The sequence below is a fragment of the Fukomys damarensis genome, unplaced genomic scaffold, assembly GCF_012274545.1.
Source record: "Fukomys damarensis isolate Sample0158 unplaced genomic scaffold, DMR_v1.0_HiC HiC_scaffold_29, whole genome shotgun sequence".
Taxonomy (NCBI): Eukaryota; Metazoa; Chordata; class Mammalia; order Rodentia; family Bathyergidae; genus Fukomys; species Fukomys damarensis.
In genome coordinates this window covers 25275720-25299642 of record NW_022900941.1, presented here as the reverse complement: position 1 = coordinate 25299642, position 23923 = coordinate 25275720, and the positions used below count along the sequence as shown (strand labels likewise).

The 23923-nt window shown below is 38.4% G+C and overlaps 1 protein-coding gene and 1 pseudogene across 1 annotated transcript in view; one reads left to right on the top strand and one right to left on the bottom strand.

Moving 5' to 3' along the window:
* The window catches only part of Arhgap15 (Rho GTPase activating protein 15), a 594167-nt gene that overhangs the window by 41037 nt on the left and 529207 nt on the right, over positions 1-23923 (bottom strand). The window lies entirely within an intron of this gene.
* On the top strand, positions 18097-18204 carry LOC117283726 (annotated as a pseudogene).

Below are 23923 nucleotides of genomic sequence, written 5' to 3'. Positions count from 1 at the left end.
GAAAATACATTTCTATTGTTTAAGTCATGAACCCTGTGACATTTGGTTGTGGCAGCTCCGTAGCACACAGTCTAGGACTAACCCAGATTTTGGATACACATCGAACCCTGTAGTACAATATAAAGCAAGATAAATAGTGTTCACTCTCTACTCTGAATACTTTCTCGACTAAGCCTGTGACTCTAATTATAAAGTGAATATAACCTGAATCAAGTAATGATTATGTTCACATATTGAATGGGGATAAGAAAAATAAAGCACCAGATTTAAACTACATAGGAACTTGAAGATAGAGTAAAAAAATCTGGTTTCCTTGACCACATTGTCATAATATGCATACATAACAGTTTATTGAATCCAGGCTGTGTAGACAACCAGAAAAACTCTGGCTCCATACTGTCACAATGCATGCCCACAACAAAGACTCGGGGAGAACAGTTCCTTTCATTCGATCTCTCTGAGCATTACCAACATGAGAGCTGAAACCTTTACCTCTGTCTGAAGTATAGCTATGTATCCATGCATAAGTTATTAACTGGCTCCCTGGGCTCTGCTGCTGAAAATATTAATATATTCAAATCTCATTCTAGCTACTGCAATAAACAGTACATCAGATAAATGCATTAATATCTTCGGTAGACAAAAGAATCCGGTCCTGTTTTTAGAAGTTTTTCTTCTTTCTCGAACTCCCACTGAAACACAGGTGATCTACGGCCTAATAAGAGAATGTGGCCATCAGGTGACAGTGCTGGGTTGACTGTATCTATAAAACTCTGTTTATGGTACTTGAAATACAACACTTTTAGGTGAATTATGTGCTGAGTACTGTGCACAGCATTTGATGGCAGAGATGTCTTATTTTTACTTTCTTAGGCATTTTACCTTGTAGAAATGAGATGGCTTGTATCCAGATGTCTGCTAATTGTGTATAAGGTGACCTCTAGCCTCTCAGCATCTCCACCTTTATGAGCTGCTCTTCTGGATACAAGGATAGCCTCTGTGGCCTGGGGAGGCAAATCTCTGCTGAGAACCAGAAAGCACGAAAGCTGGAGAAGTGAAGGCAAGGAGGAGAGGGAGTAATCCTTGGGGTTTATCCCTTGCGATCTCCATTCTGCACTTTTGGATTCTGAGTTAGAATATATATAATGACCAGCTTCTACCCTCTCCAGCTTTGCCCTTTTGCTATTGGCTGTACATAAGGCCTTTTATCAATGACAACAAACAAAGTGGGTGGTCTTCAACCTCTTCCTAGCTGTAGGAAAAAAAAATAGTGACATAATTTTTTGCAGCCTGAAATAATTGTAGAAATACAGATACTGGTTAGGCTCACTATGAATTATTAGTGGAAAAGTGGGTCTCAGAAGTACGCTACATGTGAAATATTTTTCGTCACTTGAACATGTGCCGTCCAGAGCTGGCCCTGTTCTAGCCGTCACAGGGAACAAACATTTCACATTCACAGATGCTCCCAATTTGGTGCGGTTTGGAGTGTAATTTAGATCAAACGTCTCCATGTAAATGAGTCAGGGTTTCTTAATTAGGTGCCTCTAAAGCAAAACCTTGGCCCACATCAGTAGGTGTGGGTGTGGTACCACAATACTGGAATCTTTCCTGTAGACTAGGCTCTTAGTATCATTCAAACAGTGCTGGCTTTTTTTTTTTTGGTTGTTTTTTTGAAGCAGAGTAATAAATCTGCAGATGGCATAGACAGAAAGACGCTACTTCAGAAGAGCTGTCTAAAAACACTGCCTCTTTGGCAAACGCCTTAAAGTAGGTCATTCTGCTGTGATTTAGCTTTTTCTTTAGATTTGATTGCCAGCTTTTTGTTCCCATTACAAGTATGGTGCATTCCAGTCCACAGACTTGTTCTTAATTTTTCCAACTGGTATTTGTTTACTAGGATTTGCAGATCTTCCTATGAAAATGGCCAATATCCTGTCATAGTGCTAATCATGCACTTGACCACAAAGTGAAATGGATCCCAGTGATAATCTGGTGATGCTGAAATATTAAATGCCTTAAACATCCAGTCTTCCCACAGCAAGACAGCATTGATTTATACCGGTAGGTCTGTTGAAATAATTGTCCCATCTTTTATACATGTGAAAAGAAGAGGTGACAGGATGTAAATGGAAAACTTTTACAAGCCATATAGCTGTTTGTATAGATATTCAGGTTATCTACTTTTATACTTGTCATTGTTTGTGTTTTTTATAGGGGAAGAAAAATCACTGGGTCCCATTTCCCTATCGAGGCTCTGGGATTTACATGCAGAACCTCCTCTGGCATTAATGAGTTACCTGCATAAATTCCCTGCAATCGATGGGCATATAGACCTTGTTTTGTTCTATTAATTATTCCTCACAGAACCTTGTCACTGACATTAAATGAGGCCTTAAAAAATCTTGATGAAGGTCTTAAGGTATCTTTTACTGTTCAAATATTAGCATTGCAAAAACTATGTTTAAGGCATTATTCATTTTGTGGTAGGGCAAGAAAGGAGGGGGTTGAGATAAGGAGACAAGAGCATGGGGCACCAGGAGTAAACTTTCTGGGTTTAACTCTTTGCAGTCTAAAGGCTAGTATTTCTAGGAACAACTCGTCACCTTCAAATTGTGGATAATGATGGAAATAAATGTTAAAATCATAATGGATTAAAATAACTGAGTATGTTGTTTTCTCCAGATTGGTGTTGAATATGGTGTCTTCTCCACAGGCCAAATTTCATCTTGGCAAATTGTTGATGTTTGCAGGTGATTTCCAAAATGTCAGTTAAAAAGACACAAAGTGGGCTTTGGGGAGAGGTAGAGATTATTGGCTAGGTATGTTGCAAGCTTGGCTTGTGAGTATGTACTTCAGGAACAGACTGGGGGAAAATGGTCTTACATGCAGATTTTCCAACATTGCTAATGAAACTTCTTTGGCTTAGATGGGCTATAGAAGGTTCTGATTAAGCAAATGTTCCAGTTAAAAACATTTACTGTCATATATGGATTAGCAGTAATCAAACAACACAATTAATATTAAAATTACAACAGACACCAAATTATCATCCTTTGATAATTCACAAGGAACTTTTGAATCTTAAAGCTCTCATTAAGAACTTGAGTTATCTCTGTGCTGGAGTGTGGTTATTAGATAAATGAATGGTTATTAGCCATTCCTGACTGGTGAAATGGCAGCTAATTGAAATTTGTTTGAATCCTTGTGGAGCGGAAGTTATTTTGAGTAGTACTATTTGATACTTTTCAAGTTTTTTATAATATTGATGATATTCTGATTTATCTGTTTACTTTCTAATTTTTTCTGCTTTGCTAGTTAGTAATTCCTGCTGTGCTTGTTCTCCCAAGTTGAGTCTAATTCCATTTCAGATTCTGAACTACCTTGGTGAATGCATCCAATTTTGTGTTTTGAAATAATACTCTGAAAAGCTAATTCTCATATCTATGTTTCCCCCTTTACTATCACACTTTAACTTACCCACTTGCTAAATAAAATGATATCTTAAATACCTCCCGTTGCTTTACTCTCTGCTAGCTACACAGGACACTGTGGCATAAGAACCAATTATTTCTGTTCTCAAGGAACCAAAATTAACCTACACATGGAGAGCAATTACGATTCTATACCATGTAGAACTGAGCAGTCTATGGTTGCAATAGAAGCTTAGGGGGAGACATTAAAAAAAAAATCCTAACTAAATTTCCTTGTGCTCTACAGCTTAAAACAGGTTTTTATTTACAGGCAATTGTGAATTTTATAGAAGTCTTTTGTGTTATAGACATCATAATGGCATTTAACATATATAAGGAAACCAAAGTTTTGAGATGCTGTGCTACTCAAGATAACACAAAGTCATAAACCTAGGCTACAAACTCAAGTGCGCTGGTTGTGTGTCCAGTACTCTTTCTACTCTGTGTCTCGAATTTAGTGCAAGATCAAATGGTTGGGCTGGACTCTTCTGGAAGGTAACCTTGGGAGATTGGTTCTAGGATGCTCAAGTCTCATTATAAAATGGCACAGCATTTGCAAGAATTCATCCAGATGATCCTCTATACTTTGGATTATCTGAAGTTGACTGATAATACCTAATTCAATGCAAGTGGTATGTAAATAGTTGTCAAATGCATTGTTGAAGGAATCAAGGCAAGAACATGGACATAATAATTTTGAATATTTTAATTAACTGTTTTGTATAGTTAATGGAGGGCTGGCTATACATATTCCTGCCTTTCATTAGATTTCACATATGCACATACAAGGGGCCACACATACATGAAGATAAGTATAAATCCTACACTAACAATGAAAAAGCAATGGTTGAGTGGTGAAATGAAATGCCTAAAACTGTTCTGGCAGCTTATAGCCAAGCTCCTCTTTCAGCAAGTCTTTTAGAATCACTCTACCCGTCGGAGGCAAATGCATGAAATACTTTGCACTTGAGAATAAGTCTTTCTAATTAGATTGATAACTGGATAATTTCAATAGTTTTCCCTCTCTTCTCCCAGAATGGACTCTCAACATAGAATCTGTTAAAAACTGAAGTCAGCCTATGTTATTCCTACTCAAAACTCTGCAACTGACTCACTTCACTACTCCCTTTCTAACCTTGAAGGAAAGACTGAGTCCTCCTCAGAGTCCCTCAGGTCACATATGATCCAGTCTTGTCAAGCCCTTCCCCCGACTGTCCTCCCTTACCTTCCTTGCCTTGCTCAGTCTCCCACACCCATGTCATCATTGTTGGCACTGCATTGATGCCCTGCCTCACCACAAATCTCTCATCTCACCTTCTTAATGAGGTCTGCTGCAATGGCCTTATTTTTATTGTGGAGTGCTCTACAGGAGGGTCAGTCTTTCTTTTTCTGCTCCACTTACTCCTTTTTTCTCTGCCGCACTTTGCTGGCTCCTTAGCAGCCATCACTTGCTAATATGCTATAACATTTCTTTATCAATAACGTTGATCTATTTAGTTATTTGTTCATATCATATAGATTATGTTTTTATGTAACCTCCATGAGGGAAAGGTGATTTTTGTGAACTTTAGTGATCGATGATAAATTCCTAGAACAGATCGGCACATAGTTGGAGCTCAGTAAGAGACCACAGATGAGTATTATCAGTAGCATGACCATTCCCTGCAGTCTCAGACTGGGTACTTCAGCACTGTTTCAACCTCTTCCCACATATCACATCATGCATTATATCAACCCCTCCCCCAGAAAATATCTCTGCACCCCCTTGGACTTCACAGCCAACACGGACAATTGCAGTCTAGCTAGTCTCGATAAAGGCTGGCTCTCCGGCTGGGCTCCTGCCTCCTCCTCTAGACATTCCATCTCCACACCTGCTTTATGTATGACCATTGGATAAATTGTTTGAGACCCTTAAGACAAAGATAAAAGCAGAGCTTATATCCTTAAACTGCTCACAAACTCGACTTGGTTCCTAAGGCCTGCCACCACCACCTGCATGCAGGCTCCTCCCTGTCCTGGGGCCTCTCCCGTTCTTTCGCCTCCTGCCATAGCCCAGGGTGCGCATAGTCCCATCTTGGCTCACACATAACTTGTCTCATATCATCACCTGGAATTCCTTCTACTCCCCAAATCCCACCTGTGCTTCAAAGCCAAACCTCAGCTCTGCCTTTTGCTTCAGACTTCTCAAGCATTTTAGCCCTTTTCCCCCCATTTGAATCATTAGATGCATGCTCTGTTTAGCAGTTAACAATCTTCACTTTTTAGAAAGTGTTTATCCCTATTAGATTGGTACTTTATAAAGGCAGATTCTTAGACTTCCTATTTTATACTTCTCTGGACTTTTCGACTCTTCTTAGTAGGGTATGGAGCACATAAGTACTTTACCACGGCAGTTTTAAAAACTGAACATTTCAAGTGATATACTTTGAAAAATATCCGAAATTTATGTATTATTTGTAAGTAATAGCATTTATGTAGCTAAACTGATAAAGTATATATGAAAATAAATGTACATTTAAACTTCAGCAGTTTCTAGCTTACAGTATGTTTATAGCATGTATAAATGGAGGAAACCATACTGTTTCTGTGAGGCTAATTGGGTTTTGCTCTTCAAGTCTGTGTATGTATCTATATGTTTTGTCTCAAACAACTAAAGTGAATTCTATCATTAAGAAGTCACCAAATATGTAGATATTAGTGTAAGAAGCACTTAGAAAACAACTAGATAAAGAATATAATCATTAATCCAGCCAACAATTAGGAGTCTTTAATGGTACATTCAGGCTTTATCACAAAAGCCTCAGTAGCACACAGCAATAACCATGTTTGCATAATATAAGTTTAAACATGGCCCATTCCCTGATGTGCTTAGCCACTCTGGCTTCATTCTGCAAAGCTTTGAAGGAAAATTATCACTCTCTTTACTGTTCTTGGGTTAAGCTTTGAAGATTTGCATTTTGCCTTCTTCTCTTGATTTGTCTTGAAAACCAGGCAATTTTGATTGGTGGGGGTCATAAGAGACCACTGCGGGCATCCTAACTAACCAATGAGTAGAAAACACACTGTGTAGAGTAGGCCTCTCATTCACAAAACACACTATGGTGCCGATTTCATTATGCCTCTTCCTCCATAGTGAAATTCATTTTAGGAGTAGATTTTAGATTGGTTTTACTCTGGGTTCTCCATGTTTCTGATTCATTTAGTCCCAAGAACAAATGAAGCAAGTCTCATAATTCTGGGTGTCAATCTCATTTTAAAGTCATCTTCCTCTTTGCCTAGACTCTGCTTTCCGGGATCATGTAGAACTTCTCTCTTTCTGCAAAGGCTGGTTTCTGAAAGTTCCCCAGACCAGTAATGATGTCCCCTGGGATCTTGTTCTTTATGAATCTCAGGTCTTAATCAGAATCTACATTTTTAAACCAGATTTCCCAGGTGATGTAATATATAAACAAGATAAGTTTGAGAATCTCTGAGCTTCTTTTGGGTATGCTCATAGGGCAAAAGTGCTGGCCTGAGGTCCAACAGTAAGGGGGAGCCTCCCAGGTTCCACTGACCATTCCTTGACTCCCTCAATGTCCTTGAACATTTGAAGGCTTCTCTACTTTAGTCCCTCACAGTATGCTTCCTGAGAAACAGCTTTTACAAATGGAAAGGGGACTAAGAGATGGAAAGACCGGGAGCGATGGAAATGGTAGAGGACAAAAATGAATTAAGAGGTGTTGTGTCCGCCTCTAGACACTCCATCTACCATAAATGTAATCATTATGTACTGCAAACATGTACTAAAAAAATAAAAAGGAAAGCAACAACAACAAAAGCCAAAATGTTATTTCCTTAGTATAACGAGTCACGTGGTACAGCTATATCTGTGTCGATAGAGGGCGCTCTTATTTTTCTTGCCAATTAGTCGACGCCATTAAATCCTTCTGAGGTAGCCTGGGCTGTTATAGGTGTGCTCACAGGATGGGACACAGGGTGGCAGGCCTCACCACTTGTGGTCATTAAAGTTCCTGTGGTGATTTTTGTGAGAGAAGGAATTGTTAACCTCGGTGTCCTGGCTGACTTCCAATCTGTGTAATTGCATTCAGCCTACCTAAGTCTGCTCTGTAGTTTCAATTAGGTAAAGTATTGTTCAGTTCTTGTACTAAACTGCTATGTTGTGTGACTATAGACAGCTAATTAGCCGGTGTTTTTCAGGTGGCAGTGTTCATGATGAGCAAAATGCCTCCCTCTGGTCATCTTCCGTACTCCCACTGTCTGCAGTACCACAGTCCCACATACAACCACATGACTGTTTTCCTCTATGTCATCACTTCTTGGGGAAAAGTGCTTTGAGACCAGAAATTCTTAGAACACAATAACAACAACAACAACAACAACAACAACAACAAAAAACCCACTTCTTTAGTTTCTTTAGCCATCTGCTTCTAGGCTTGCCTAGCTTATTTAGGTGTGCATGTAGGGGAGGCTTGTAGAGAAAAAAAAAGAATGTGATATGGTGCTACACAAAACAGGCCTTCTGACTGACAGAAAGGGAGCAAATAAAGAATAAATCTCCTTCAAAGTGGAGAGTAAACTCCAGCAATTGCTAGGGAAGTAAGACTTGCTTTAAGAGCTCAGTACTCCAGGAATTGGTTATCTTCACCATGATGTGAAAATAGGGTGAGGTCAGAGAGAACTGGACATGCATTTTATTTCTCCACTTTCTTTTTCTCTCCCTCCCTCTCTCTCTCTCTCTCTTTCTTTTTGACAGGGTCTCCCTATTAGTTTGGGGTAGTCTTGAACTCACTGTGTAACCCAGACTGGCCTGAAACTTCTGCCTCAGCCTCTGAAGTGCTGGGATTATAGGCCTGTACCACCATGCCTGGCTTATTTCTTTTTCCTGCTAATCAGAAAAATGTAGTGGAACATGTGAACTACCAGTAAAGTGCCTCACTTTCTCCATGAGGGATGTCTGACCATAAAGAGGAAATGTGGCACCAGGAGAGAGAGAGAGAGAGAGGGAGAGAGAGAGAGAGAGAGAGAATCACTCTCCTTTGAAGGGTCAAGGTCAGTGTCAAGGAAGTACTTACAGAATTTAATGGCAGCTGGACATTAAAAAGAAGGGGGGAAGATGGAAGAACAGGCAGAGTTGTGGTCTCACCAGAGATGTACTTAGGAGGTGAATTTTTCTGAGATGTAAAATGATTGTTAAAAACAGTTGAATTAGAAAAAAGTTCAGATTGAGGTAAGGTGTCACTTTGCATGGCTTTTCACTATGTGAACAAATTTATTTTGCTTTGATACACAAGAACAGAGACAGAAGTTCATTGGTTAAAATTCCAACAGATGGATAAAGAAGATTTTTTTTAATACAATGGAGTAATACTCTGCCATAAAGAGGGTTGAGCTTTAGATATTTATAGCTAATTGGATGGACTTGAAGGCCATACTCTTAAGTGAAATAAATCAGACACATGTATTTAAATACCACATTGTTTCTCTGACATGAGAAACTGAAAGTGGAAGTAGGACTAAAATGTATAATAGATATTAGGAAATCAGAGGAAAATGTTCAAATGGGAAAGAGAACAAGGGAGGAGGGAGGGAGAGAAGGGGGGGAGAAGAAAAAAAATGAAAATAGGAGGAAAAATGGAAACAAAGCATCGTCACTACCACCATGGCTAATCAGGTCGTCACTGCAGCCACTGTCAATGCTCTTGCAAAAAATACTTCCTTGGCTCTCCACCATAGTGCTGGGCTGTTCCAAGATGTTTGTCTCACGATTCTTTCCCTCCAAACACAGTTGGATATGCTCCAAGAAGATTTATTACTCCTAGAGACTAAATTGGCTGCTTGTTGCCATGCAAATTTTTCCTCCCTTTGTGTTACACCCTATAGAGCACATAAAGAGACATATTCTAACTTTAGCAATTAGGTGTGGAAAACTTGGGATAATGGGTTTAGAGCAAGACTAAAGGAAATAACTCAAGACGTTCTTCATATTAATGACACTCAAACTTTTGATGTAATTAATTTTTCACAAACCTGGGACACTGTATGGGCTGGGGTTGCTAAAGGATGGAATGCTTTTTCAAAGTGGGTTAAAAATGTCATCCTAGGATTCCCCTATCTTTCCATTGCTGCTGCCTTGATTATTTTATGGCTTATAGTAAGACAAATTTGCCACATAAAGTCTCAAGCCTTTTGTAAATGGGGAGGGGAGGAAGGGGTGGAGGGAGGGCAGAGACAAGGGGAGAAAATGAGAACCAAGACCTGTCGTGTAAAGGTACAAGATCCCAATAATGAATGTAACTGTACTGGATACCTAAAATGTACCAATAAACTCAATAATAATAAAAAAAATTCTCAAGCCTCAACAGCACATATAAATGTGGTGCTATTGGCTGAGGCCCTTGAGTCAAAGGAAAATGGGGGTACTAAGGGCACTCTCCACATCTCTCCACAGGTCTCAGAGAACTAGAGTACAACACCAAGATACTACAACAAAGCTTTTGTACGTAGGGAAGAGAGGGGGCAAGAGGGGAGGGAGGAATGGGAAAAAAGGAGGTGGGATGGGTCATGTACAGGTGCAAATTCCCTGTGAGTGTTATCAGTGTGCATGCCTAAAATGTAGCAGTAAATGTTTTTCTATTAAAAAGGTACAAAATTTAAGAGATGGAAAAATATTCCTTTAGGGTAATTCCTTTTATTTTTTTTCTTATTCTAAACACCATGGGAGACAATTGAAAATCAGTGAAGGAAATAAACATGTGTGTGAATAAAATTGATAGAGGGGAGATATTAAGAGGTTTGTATTTCCAATTCACAGGAAGCAGAAAAGGAAAATATTTTTAGTACCAGAATGTCAGCACCTTTGTCTTGCTTATCCTGTCAATAGTTCTGTTTCAAAGTGCTTTGCTTGTCTTACTGACAGAGGGCAGAAAAGAAGAGCAGAGGTTTACTCAATCTGATGGATGGTCTATAAAAGATAGGATGGTTTCTAAACGCCTGTTTAGAAGAGAAGGGATGTAGAACCACAAAACGGGCTGAGATTGAGATGATGGGATGGACCATTCCCACACATAGGCAGAGTGGTCAGCATCATAGCTGAACAAGGTCCCCAAACTCAAAGGGTTTATTGCTGTCCTGGTAAAACTGTCTTCATTTCCAGCTCAGCATTGATTGCAAAAATAAATACTGATGGTGAGTGTATTTGTTTCGTAATACACAGATGGATGCATGGTAGGGGCAGCAATGTTTTGATCTTGAAAAAAGTTCTCAGAGTGAAGAGTAAGAGAAAGAATTTGAGGATGATGATGACACTGGCAAGAAAGGCAGAGAAAGAGCGAAACATCAGGAAAACAGCTGAGTTATAAAGAAATGTGGGTAGGACCTAGAAGAGATGAGCTTATGAGACGTGACAGACAGGAGTTTCTATACAAAGCCTTTGTATAAAGCTTTTAGTGCTGCATACATTTTTAATTTCCTCACTACATACTAACAAATGAACCTGGGGAGAAATTACAGATCAAAAATGTTGTTGACTCAAATTCTTGTCTTTAACTGGACACCGTGGGTATGTAGATAGCCTCCAAAAATATTTTTGCCAATGGTCTGACCAAAAAAGCCTCTGAACTCCTTTTCCTGTCCCGAAGACTCCAATTCAAGTGAAGCTCGTGATTTTAGATATAAAGCATTCCAAAGTCAAGTGTAAGGTAAGCCTGCTACCGACCACAAATTATTATTTATTTCTGATATTTTTCTCCTGTCCTTTGCTGAAGTCCAATCTTTTCTCAGCTTAGACATCACAGTACTGAGATCTGAAATATCATATATAATCTGTACTTTTTCTTGTATAAGGAAGAAAACCAACGACAGGGAAATCTGCAGCTACCCGTGTTAACTATTCCTGGATGTCACCCTGCAGCTCTAATTTCTGCTCTCCCCTCTGCATTCTGGGTACTGCTGCCGGACTTGTCAGCACCTTGTCATTGCTTCCTGCTGCGTGGGCTACCATTGGACTCTGCGTTCTTAACAATTATCCATTAAAAAAAACCCCACAAAATCCTTCACAATTAGAAAAACATATTAACAGGTAAGAAAAAGGAAGCTACTTTAAAGAATTTAGTGGAAGCTATTTGTAAACACCTCACGGCCTCAACACAACACAGTGCCATCCCGTCTTTCCCAGTCCGAGGATGTTCTTTTGTTCTTGGGGTGACAAGGATGTGGGGAGCCAATGTGATTTTACTAAATAATACACACATGTCAAGAATACTTTCAGGTCTTGTATACGGACCAGAATAAATTACTCGGATGGAATGTTCTGTTTTTCTTTTCAGGGAGCAACCTCACAGTTTGAAAGGAGCTTCACTGAATACGAAGTGGCTAAGAAATATTATTAAAAGTAACCTATTTTAGTGTAGGATTAAATGGCTGAGAAGCTTACTTGGGTTCAAAAGAGAGGGGCCTGAGATGACGTTGATAGGCAGAAAGCTATGAGGAATTAGGCTTGTCTTGGAGTTTTAATGGACAGTAGGGAGAAAAACAAGTCCAGTAAGAAATGAAAATGAGGGCACTAGTTTCTCAGAATGAAAGGTGAACCAGAAGGAATTGGCAGCTGCCTGGACACGCCAGCCAGAGAGGCCAGGGTATCTGGTACACGTGACAGATCCAGAGACAACAGCAACACTCCCCAAACAACTCGCCGGAAGGGCTTGCCAGGAAGCCAGATGCTACTTCTGGAAGAATGTCTTCCGTGGCCGGGCATCTGGGTTCAGCGCTTTCCATTTAAAGGAAAAAGGTGGCAAAAGACACTGCCATCATTGCCTTTTAAGAAATGTGCTCTAAGTGTGCAAATACGTGCATGAAGGTACACACAAGCATTAATGAATGCTGACCAGGAGCTCGTTTGTAGAAAGAACCTTTAAAGATGAAACTTCCCATAGTGCTTTTAAAGTGAAAAACAATGTAATAAGGGAAAGAGAGGAGGGCAGATACACTCATACAAAACCTTTTGCAGAAATTGCAGGGCTTACTAGTTAGGATAATTAGGTAATTTGATTTATCAGGCTGTGGTGATACCTGGTGTTCAATACAAAAGGGAATTTGAAAGACGGATCCGTTCCTCTTCTCACAGTCGGCTTGTCCTTCCCACTCTTTGTGTTACCATTTTTTCTTCCCAGGAAACACAACTGAGTGTTGGTATTGGCGAGAAAGCAGAGTGTGGTCGAGAGGACTGGAAATCAGGTGACTTGAGGTCTGCTTGATGTTTTTTCCCCCTTCCACTTTGAAGTCTGCTGTGTGTCTCTCTGCATAAGCATAGGAACCACATTTCCTTGTGCGTATGCAAGGAGAGGGCAAGCTTTTGTAATCAAGGCACTTTTTTCCTTCCTTTCCAGCTTTCTTTCTTTCTTTCTTTCTCTATCTTTCTTGTTCTACTTAGTTTAATTAATTAATTAATTATGCTTCATCTGGTACTAAATAATTCAGGAGAGTATGAAAATTTACTGGATCTGGAACAAATGAGGAATGGAGAGGTAGGACTTTATTCAATAGGAGTCAGGATCAGCAGAGGTTCTTTTATTTAATAGTGGAAAAATGGCAAATGATGTAAAAATAAGTTTTTGTATTCCAAGACCCAGTACTAATTCCAAATAATCAAGAAGCCTTAAGTACTGGCAATCTTTCCGCATAGAGGTATGATTGCCTTAACAGGTTCCAAGTTACTGATGGGTGGTCACAGGTTTACTGACTAATGCTCCCTCAGCCTCTTTAGTACTCATTTGTTATTTACTTGTATGTTATTAGCATGGAACTTTAGTGTTAATTTTGGTGTTTTACAAATATAGGAGAGATGCTCTTCTCATTCTTATGATGAAAAGAGAAAGATCAGATGAGGACAGACATATTTCAGAACAATTTATTAGAAGTAACATCAAAATGAAATATTCCCTTAGTCAGAAATATATTAGGTTTCTAATATTCCAAGTTTAAGGTGACCTTACCTGGAACCATTTACTCACTATTATATTATCATCATCTTATTCAATGAAGTCATGGGATTTGGTTTATTCTAAAAAAAAAAAAAAAGAACCCCTATGTTTGGGACACTTTACTAGTCTCTTGGGACTGGGACTAGCAGAAATAAAAATGATACACTCTGTCTCTAGAGCCAATGCTCTGATGGTAAAAGGAGCCAAGTCAATTCCATTCAATTTCCATTCTCACCAATATTTTCAGGTGACTATGCTATCGAATGCTATCTTTTTTTTTTCTGCTTGACTACTGTGTTTCTTTGACATTTTAAGAGCAAAAGGATAAATACAAGAACAGTAAACTGTCACAGCTAGAAATCTCCCAGTCTCCTTTTACCATGAGGTGTTTCTAGGCCTCCTTTATGGTGGAACTATTTGTTTTAATCACAAAGTACAATGCTTGTGTTCTTGCTACATATTTCTCTATCAATACAACTGCCTTGCTTTGCAGTATCTCTTCCTCTGATCACCTCTTCAATATCAGAAGCTTCTGGGGTTTTGTTCTCAACTCACTTCACACTAGCCCTTGCTATTACTCATGACTTTGACTGCTAATCCTGATATGTCAACTTTATTGGATTAAGAAAGGGCTAGTAGATTGGTATACCGTACCACATAGAAGTATTATGTTTGGCTGGTCTCTCATCAACCCCTCTTTGGCGCCGTTCCCCTGCTCTGCTTCCCTACCTCTGTGAACTAAGCATCTTTATTCTGCCACACCTTCTGCCATGTTGTTTCTCCCTTGGAGCCAGCCAACTATGGATGGAATATCTGAAACCAAGAGCTAAATAAAATTTCTCTTCCTTTGAATTGTGGGTGGTGGGTATTGTGTCTTAATAATGGCATTTGACTAATACAATAACCTTATCCCACTGCCATCTTTAAATTGTCAGCTTTCAAATTTATACTTGGATGTCAGCTTTCTTGTACTTTCAATATACATTTCTTATCCTTTATCAGACTTTAATAAAATTAATAAAATATAAAGAAGTAACAAATCACACTTTGTTCTAAGAATTTTAACATCTGTCATGCCTACAATTTGGTTCTTTTCCAGTACATGAGTTACAGGTATCACTCAATGATCTAACTCAAACCCTGTGAGCCATTCAAATCCCCTTCCTCTACCCACCTTGTGCACTTTGTATGTACTGCAACCTCTACTTCTGCAGTGTCTCCTGAATCCATCTGTTTTTCTAGTTCTTCTTACCATTCATGCAGCTTGGGAGTCTCTAGATTGGACTATTATATGAGTCTCTTGGAAGCTATCCTGTTTATTTGCAATCTTCATGAATACAAATCTTATGACTTCAGCTCTCTGTTTCAGATCCTTCAGTGATTTTTTTTTTCTGATGTTTACAGAAAAAAATTCAGCAAACACAAGCTTGTTTTTGATGATTTAACTGGTCTGCAACACTGCAGACTTATATTCTGCTCCTTCCCTTTATGGTTCCTAATTCACTAGCCATTTCGGAGGACCTGCCATTTCTTTACCACACAATAGCTTCTTTGACTCCTCAGTACACACAATACAGTCAGTCTCTGCATGTGTGGGTTCAGTTAACGATGTAACCAAGGTCTAATCAGTAGTATTAATTTTTGAATCTGTTCTAAGTACATGTAGAGTTTATTCTGATCACATTTCCTAAAAAATACAGTATTTCCATATGACTTATATTGCATTAGGTAGTATAAGTAATCTAGAGGTGATTTAAAGTACACAAAAGGATGTTCTAGGTTAACAAAAAAACTGTATCATTATCTATAAGAAAGTTGGGCATGGAAATATGTGGGGAGGATGTCCTAGAACCAACTCTCTTTAGATACCATGCGATGACAGTGTGTAGGTATACTGTCTGTCAAACTGACAGGTTACCTCAAAGGTAACTTGTGTCTTGTTCTTTGCTTTCTCTAAGCTAAGTTTCAGCTCTTCTTTGGTGCTTCATGCCTCTAGCAGTGAGTTGAGAGGTCAGAAAACTTTCATTATAAGCCTCAGGTAGTGCTAATTCTTGTTCAATTTGCTGTGTCTAACTCTTACCATTCTAGCATGCAAGCATTCACAAACAATATATAAACAAGTAGGGGTGTGTGTTCTAATAAAACTTTATTGATAAAGAAAAGAGACAGACTAGATGGTCCAATGGCCATAACTTGCTAAGTCTTGATCTTTCCAGGCCTGGAATACAGCTGACACTCACATAAAACTTCACTAAAGAACTAGCGAGTAGGAGTTTACAGTTAACAGACATTTTCACAAATGTGAATTTATTTAACTTATTCCACACATGAACAAAAGGGATGGTTGGAGACTTTAAAAGATTTCCTCAATGTTGTGTAGTTTCTAAGGGCTGATATTGGGATTTGAGCCTATGTCTTCCAATTCCAAATCCTCAATTCTTTCCATTAGGTAAAAGGTCAAGATTCATAGTGCAGAAGGGTAGAGAAGCCTAAAAATTTTACCTCTTATGAGGGAAGTATCCCCAGGAAGTGGAACTTCACTAGCAATAAAAAAGATGCTAATAGATGGGATGGTAGTTATTTTAGTTTTGCTTTTTTTTTTCTGTGCTTCAGTGGTAAATGTTACCATTCAAATGTGAAATCTAAAGATCTAAAGTAATAGTTTCACTCCCATCTTAAAACCTTATCTCCCAAAGGCTTCTCCTGAAACAAGGATACACCATGGGAAGGATCATTGAATCTTAGTCCCTAGCTCACAGACCTTATAAATCCTGTGCCAAGATGTCTCCCAAGTAGATGACATTTTAATGATTACTATGGGGAGTTGGGAACTATTGCTTCACCCTTGCGATCAGAGTAATTAATTTTCTTAACTACCAGGCCAAATTCTGCCACAGGAGTCCAGTTGAAGAATTTCAGGCCTATAGGAAGTACATTAGCTCTTCAAAGTGATGAGGGTGTCATTTCAAACACACGAGTAAAAGAGCTATTAAGCTTCTGGCTTATTTCAAACAACTTGCAACTTGCAACCCTTGTCCCTCAGGGATGAGACGGAGAGAGAGAGAGAGAGAGAGAGAGAGAGAGAGAGAGAGAGAAATAAATAACAATTTGAGGGAGAGAGAGAGAGAGAGAGAGAGAGAGAGAGAGAGAGAGAGAGAGAAATAACAATTTGCACACATCTCTCAATTTCCAGAAAAAATACTCATGGCTTGCAAGTCTTTGGATATCAGGTATTGTGGTTGGGTGAAAGACCAAAGTGTACAGAAAAAGAGTGCAGTGCCAGAAGACAGCACAGAAAAACATACCCTGCTCCAAACCATACCAGACCCGAGCATTCAGAGGCTTGGATGGGTAGCAGAGACCTCACCCATCATTGCTCTTGCAGACCAGAGAGAAGGGTGAGGGCTTTGGGGCTTTGAAGTCTGTACTCTGACCACACCTAAACTGCATCCCCCAGTCAAGATGCCTTCAGTGTCATTTTAAAGGCAGGGTGGATGAATTATTTGCTTGCCATTGGTTACTCATACAGCCCTTATATTTCTAGGTCATTATCATTTAAGTTGCCTCTGACATGCTTTTGTAGAACATTTTATTTAATATCCATGAAGACCACAGAGAAGCTTTAAATATCGGTTTACTCTTACAAAACAGCCACAGCTCAACTATTTCTCCTTTCAACAAGGCATTCAATTGGCATTCTTCCATGAGATTTGTCTATTCAGCCATATCATTTTTTCACCTTGGAATTCTATGAACAGCTGGCTGATTTTCTTACAGTTAATACAAAAAGAGGATATTTTAGCTCTCCTTTTAAAACTTATTTTACAACAGGCAAGTCTCCTACAAGAACCTAAAAATGCAGAAAAAATATTTTTCCAAGACTATTTTTTAAAAGTCCATGAATGGTATTATTTCATAAGTCTATCTATCTATCTATCTATCTATCTATCTATCTATCTATCTATCTATCTATCTATAAATGAGATCAAACCCTGGCCCTCAGTTATGATAGTCTGTACCACTGAGCTACATTCCCAGCCCTATTAGTCACTTTTAAAGGCCACCCATTTCTAAGACATTTTTTGCTCTCTCTAAGTAATGTATACATTTAGGAGAATTGAGTATTCTTTTTTGTTTTCCTCCCTTAAAAATTTGAGATTATTTTTTGGCTTCTCAAATGCACACCACAAAGTAAATCTGGCTAAGTAGTTCAATTTCACTCTGTGGAAAAAGTTTAGTATTTATTTTCTAAATTTTCTGTAATTATCATGTGTTATTTTTATCTTGGAAAGTAAAAATGTGGAAAAAGACTTTAGCAATAGTTAGAATACTTTACTAATAGTAGTGGCAACAGGGATTCCAGTTCTGTACTTCGTTTTTTTTCTTATTTGAGACAGGGTCTTGCTATGTAGCTGAAGTTGGTCTTTGAATTCACTGTGTAGCCCAGGCTGGCCTCGAACTCACAGAAATCCTCTTGCCTCAGCCTCCCAAGTTCTGGGATTACAGATGTGCACTGCCATTTCCAATGCAAGCTCTATACTTCAAAAGAATCATGCCAGAACTAAGTGGATATATCATTTATAGGACTGTTCACACTGGTGAGTGAGGCACCAGGTGGGGCCCTACCACCTACAAGATATCTTCTGATCCTTTGGTTTATAAGTATAATGACTTAGGTGTTCATGCCCTCACGTGAGGTGTGCTTCCCTTTAAACTTGTTAGAATGTTGATATAAAACTAATTCACTTCTGAGGTTTCAACAAAGCCAATGATTTTTTTGCTACGTGGCAGGAAATTCTCATTGTGAGAATTATGCTGATCAGTTGGACAGCAAGAGAACTACTGCCCCTCTGAAACTTCTGCAACAGGGCTGGCTTTTGATAAGAAGCACAGGAAGATTTGTGCCAGCTCCATCCTCCTCACACCTGCCTCCAAGTAAGGTTGCCTGCATGATTACATCAGTGAGCCAGCATCAGAAATGTGAAAAGAACCCGACCTAAGGATATGGAACAAGGTGCCAGCTGGGTTGGTAGAGAGTTGTGATGGAAGAGAGTTTGGGTCAGGCACAAAGTGAGGGTGTCATGTAGCTTATCAAAGGTGAAAATGGCTGCAGCGGGACTCTAGGAAACGGGCTGAGGCAGAACAGTAAAGGAACTCAAGTTTTGGAAAAGGATTTCAAGGTGGGGTAAAGACTTTGCTGGAAGCCAGGAAATTTGACAGTAATTTCACTGTAGGTCATGTCATCAATTCTCCCTATATTTATTTCACTGAATTTTTTACCTTTATATTATTATAAAATATACATAGAGACGCATGAGGTTTACTTAGTACCTATCGGTGTTAGATACTGTGCATGGCTTTTTGAAAGCATTATTCATCTATTCCTTACCACAGAAATATGTAGGTTCCATTATGAACGCCATTTTACAGATGAGAAAATTGAAGCTAAGTATTGGCCAAGACTCACGTTCAAGTCTGCCTAACTCTGAAATCTACTCTCTTTGTTCTCCTAATCTCCCTGTCTCCTTCTACATTGTTGTAGAGAAGGAAAGTACACGAGAAACCTCTTGTAATGAAAAACTCAGAGAGAGAAATGTTAACTTTTGAGAACTATTTTTACAACTTTTCCGTATGGGCAACTTTTTCTACACATGTATAACTATGTTCTGGGGAGGTAAAATATTATACCTTGATTTTATGCAGCTTTAGCATACATTTCCCCCCACATTAAAAATAGTGTGAGTGAGCTACGTGTCATGAAGTCAGTATAACATGTAACGAGGCCCATAGCCTTTCCCTATACCTGCACGCTCCATATTGTTTCCAAGCTTCCTCTGGGCCAATCGTTTGGTTGTAAACAATGCGATCTGCACAGACTTTCCCTATGTATGTTACTTAGTGTAGAATAGAAGGACTAAGGCTAATACATTCAAAACATACGACATCTTTGTTCTCGAGATCCACAGCCTTTAATGGCTCTCCTAAATATGGTTACCAGTATACCCCAACTGCAGCACATAGCAGGCATGATTAAATACACATGTGCCAAAATTGCATTCAGTCCATTTCATTGATTTTCTATAATCTCGTCTTCCTCCCTCTCCATCCACACTTAGTAAAAAGAGAAAGGACACTTTCCTAAACAGTATTGTTTTTTGTTTTTTTATTGCTCTCAGCGGATCATCACAATCATCCAGTATGGCAATCTCCGACTTATCTCTATGGATAAATGGGTGTAGAGAATATATAAATGAAAGAAATAAAAATGATTGTGTTATCGCCTTAGAAAAATCTGAAGATTTGAATCATTTCTTTAAGTTCACTTCACTCCAACTCCAACTTCTATGAGGCCTCCAGGATTTCTTTCCTCCTATCTCTTTCACTTTTCATGCTGCTGATAAATACTCTTTCATGAACGACAAGTACATCATGCACTCTATGCTTAAAATTTTAGTGTTTCCCTCTTTGTTACTCAACTCTTTCAACTGGCTCTCAGCCTCTAACTACTACCCATCAGCAATTACATCATTTTCTACATCCTTTTCCCTTGGTCTTCTTGCCTTTCCAAAGTAGGCTGTCAGAAAATACATTTGACACACATTCTGATGGAGATAGAACTTCCCATTTATATGGTTCAGAAGGTACTCCACACCTTCTGGGGCTTACCACTATAATGTTGATTTGTAAAGATAGGCAAGAATATAGATTTAACATAGTAGCATTTTGAGAAGGAATTATTGGTCTCAAGCTATGAGAGTAAAAGCATAGAAACAGTGATTAAGAATCTGGACTCTGGAATTTTATGCTATTTAGGCTGTTCCGCTCTTGTACAATCTTATACTTAATATAATCATGGCTCCTAAAAAATTCTGTCTTTTGTGGTTAGGATTTACACCAGCTTCTAGTCCAACTTTGTTGTATGAAGCTATCCTTGTTGGTAGCTGCTCTGCTTTGAAGGGAATGTTTAACTCAGAGTTTGGCAAAAATGGAATTTTATTTTGTTGACTGAAGAGTACTTAGGTCAAGTAGAATTTTTGGCACTTTGTTACATTCCCTGGCCCTCATTAAACAAACTTCGCTATCTATATCGATATCTATATCAATATCGATATATATAGATAGATAGATAGATAGATAGAAAGACAGATGATAGATGGATGTCAGAAACAATTTGGAATAAACACTATATACAAGTATTGATGGTAGATTTTCTGAAGAGTTACCAAATGCATCAAGACTAAGGAATATATTCTAGTGATTCCAACGTGCGTATATTTAAATCCTAGTTAAACAGTCTTCTTAGTCTCCTCAAGCTTTAATGACATGCCATGATTGGCTGTTTATCAAAAACTTAACAAAAAAAATGCTTAACAAGATATAATCATGTGCACACACAGTGCATAATTAAATCCAGTTTATAAATTGGTACAAGGTGAACTATGGTGACATGACCCAAGAAAGGTTGGTGGCTGGTAAGTAACACTTTTCCCTCATCTATAATGATAAATTTTAAAATGAGAATGTTATGAGGTGATACAGAATAATAATCCCATCTTAAATCTTAGTTTTAAAATTTTTCATCCCTATTATGTTAAGTAAAAACTCTCACAAAGTTAGGAAATTCATTTAAGTATGAGAAACATGTACAGGAATTAATTAATACTAGAATTGTGTTGTATGGACATGGAAAATTCATCGTTTGTAGGTTGTTAACCTAATAGATTCCCTTCTGTATGGTTGTGAGTGTATTTGGAAGGTTTAGCTGGCACTTAATTTCTTCACTTTATAGCTGTTCTTTCACTTGAAAAAAAAATAGGGAACAAGTGAGACAGAGTAATAGATATTTCTTGAGAATTCTAAGAGGAGGTATTACAGGATGTTAAAGACTATACTTTTCCATTTGTTTTATGACTTTCTCTAGTTAAAGTTACTGAGATAAGAACTCCAATGTTTGCTTGTAATTTGAAACCCCTTTCATGGTGTGTAAGAGTCCTGAGGGAGATGAATTAATACTTAAGGAATGCTTACCTTGTGTCAGACATTTTATATGCATTATCTCATTTAATTCTCACGACCACAAGATGCGGGTGATATTAGTCCAGCTTTGCCTGCTTGAGATCTTAGTAGGAGTTAAGCATGGAACAAAGGTTTGACTCTAGGTCTCTCCCTTCCAATTTCTTTAAAACCCAAGACCCTTTCATTGAATCACATGAGGCTACTCACAATAGCCTCATGTGTGTGAAATGAAAGGAGGGGCATTTTAACAATAAAGGGATGTTCTTTCACTGGTCATTCAAGAGATGCAGATGAAAACAGCACTGAGATTCCACCTCACCCCACAAAGAATGGCTGCTAGCAAGAAATCAAACAATAACAAATGTTGGCGGGGTTGTGGGGAGAAAGGAACCCTTCTCCACTGTTGGTAGGAGGGCAGACTGGTGCAACCATTATGGAAATCAATATTTAGATACCTCAAAGATCTGGGACTAGAGGTTCCATTTGACCGAGCCATTCCTCTGCTGGGTATCTTTCCAAAAGAATTAAAAGAATCATATCACAGAGATATATGCGCACCTATGTTTATAGTGGCACAGTTTATAATAGCTAAAACTTAGAAACAGCCCATTTGCCCATCAGTTGGAAACTGGATAAAGAAGATGTGGTTTTTCTATGAAATGGAATATTACTCAGCCATAAAGAATGACAAATTAAATTAGAGGAAAATAGATACATATTGAGAATATACTCCTAAGTGAAATAAATAAGTCACACATGTGTAAATACTGAATAGTTTCTCTGGTATGAATAAACTATAATAGTACATAAGATCCTAATGATATAACTGACAATGTGAAATAGGAAGAAAGGGGCTAAAGGTATAAGGAAAGTGGGAAGGGTAGGGGAAAGCTAGTAAGGGAAAAGAAAAATATATGAGAAAATGAAAAAATGGAAATGAAGTGTTTGTAAAGGGGGAGGGGTGAAGGGAGGGCAGGGAGAAGGGGAAAAAATGAGAACTAAGACCTGTCATGCAAAGGTACAAGATCCCAATAATGAATGTATCTGTACTGTATAGCTAAAATGTACCAATAAACTCAATGAGGAAAAAAAATAAACAATAAGGAATGTTCTAAATTTTGACACAATGCTCTTTTCTAAAGGTAAAACAAGAGAGTACAATAATGCACTGGATTAAAACATTCTCAATTGCAGAGACTAGTGTAGAAGGTTATAGAGTATCTATACCATGAAATATCGATGCATTGGATAAAATGAGCAAGGCAAGCCTGATTAATGAAAGGGAAGGTAAAATAGTTGCAAAATAAAATTTTTAGTAGCGGGGATGGGGATTTAGCTCAGTGGTTCTGGCACCTGCCTCACAAGTGCAAGGGCCCAAGTTTGATCCCTGGTACAAATATATATATATATTTGAAGTAGGATGTTATTTAGCACAAAAATTGACCAGGAAAACAGGTGTTTCATATACTTAGAAACAGGTTTGGAATTGCTTAGTTATTTTGGCTCAGCAGACTAAGAATGTTTGGTAGATAAATTTCACTTTTTAATGTATATGCATCACTGTTGCTTACTTTTTGTGTAATTGCATGTATTACATTCACAATTAAAAATCAGGTAAAGGATTAGTTGAATGATGTAGAGAAAAGACTCATCCTGAGGAAGCAGTGACTAAGGTGATTAAAGACATTTAATCTCAAAATGCAAAATTGCTATTTTAATTCACTATTCTGTGAATAGTGCTTCATTATTACTATGCATATATGGTGAAAGCTAAAACCTCATTACTCGTATTGCATTGTGCCTTATCTGAAGGAGCTGCTAACAGAAGGAAAATGAGTAGGTCTTTGCAGACTTAACATGTCCAAAATAGAGATCTACAACCTCCTCTTCCTGTTCTTCCCCCAGTTTTACCCATCTCTGTGTGTTATTATCATTTCTCCATGAGCTCAAGCGGAAACACAAGTGGCACAATTTATTTCTCCTTTCCTTTCCCTACCAGGTCCAAAACAAAAGCAAATCCAATGGGATCTCCCTCCACAATAGCTTCACTAAGTTCCTGAGGGCTCCTCTCAAGTCACCACTATCTTCTGTCTGGAAGACTATAATTTCTCACTAATAGATGACTTCACTGTCACAGTTCTATACTAGGCAATCAGAGCAATCTTTCACACTCCCGCATTTTAGCACTTGTCAGTAGTTCCTTCTTGTATTAGAAAAGTGAAAAGATGATGTGACAAGACAGCAGGTCATGTGACATGTGGAGGTGAAGGCTAGGACCTCAGCTCTTATCCCCACACCATGCTCATTAGGTCATAGTTCTCCTGGCCTTCTTTCTACTTTTCAAATGCATCCTCTTTGCCCTTCGCTTCCAGAATATTCACCTCTTTGTTGGTTACCTGGCTATCACTTTGTCAGTCTGAACCAAATAAGAAAATTGCATTACAGAAAGTTTAGGGA